Raw genomic sequence first — 506 nt, 5'->3', positions numbered from 1 at the left:
ATACACATAATTTAATTATTTTACATTCTTTTTTATTAATTAAAATACTTGATGTACTAGTGGTGTAGTACCTCAATGATATTATGAACATGATTTAAAATTTTATACCGTGTTATTAAGCTATGCTCAAATTTTTATTCATTTATTTATTTATTTGATGGGAGGCTTACTGTAATGTTTAATAGTAACTATTATGTTGGCGTCTATTTTTATTTCTTCAACAATTATTATGTCGTTAGCGTCTAAGATTAATGCATCAACATACATATAAACAATACTCCTTTCGTCTCATATTAGTTGATCATTTTACTTTAAACACACAATTCACTTCTTAAAAAAAATTTGGAAATTTTACAAAGAAATTGTGAACACTTTCGGGATAAGGGTCTGAAAAATACCCCAACTTTGGTTGGATTTGTTGTTGCGATACTAAACTTTCATAAGGACCTATTACCTCCCTAGACTATTTAATACCGTATTTTAAACATATATATTTGCCCACGTGG

This window comes from Solanum tuberosum, unplaced genomic scaffold, assembly GCF_000226075.1.
Source record: "Solanum tuberosum cultivar DM 1-3 516 R44 unplaced genomic scaffold, SolTub_3.0 scf00213, whole genome shotgun sequence".
In the NCBI taxonomy this organism is placed as follows: domain Eukaryota; kingdom Viridiplantae; phylum Streptophyta; class Magnoliopsida; order Solanales; family Solanaceae; genus Solanum; species Solanum tuberosum.
Note: the sequence above shows the minus strand (reverse complement) of the source record.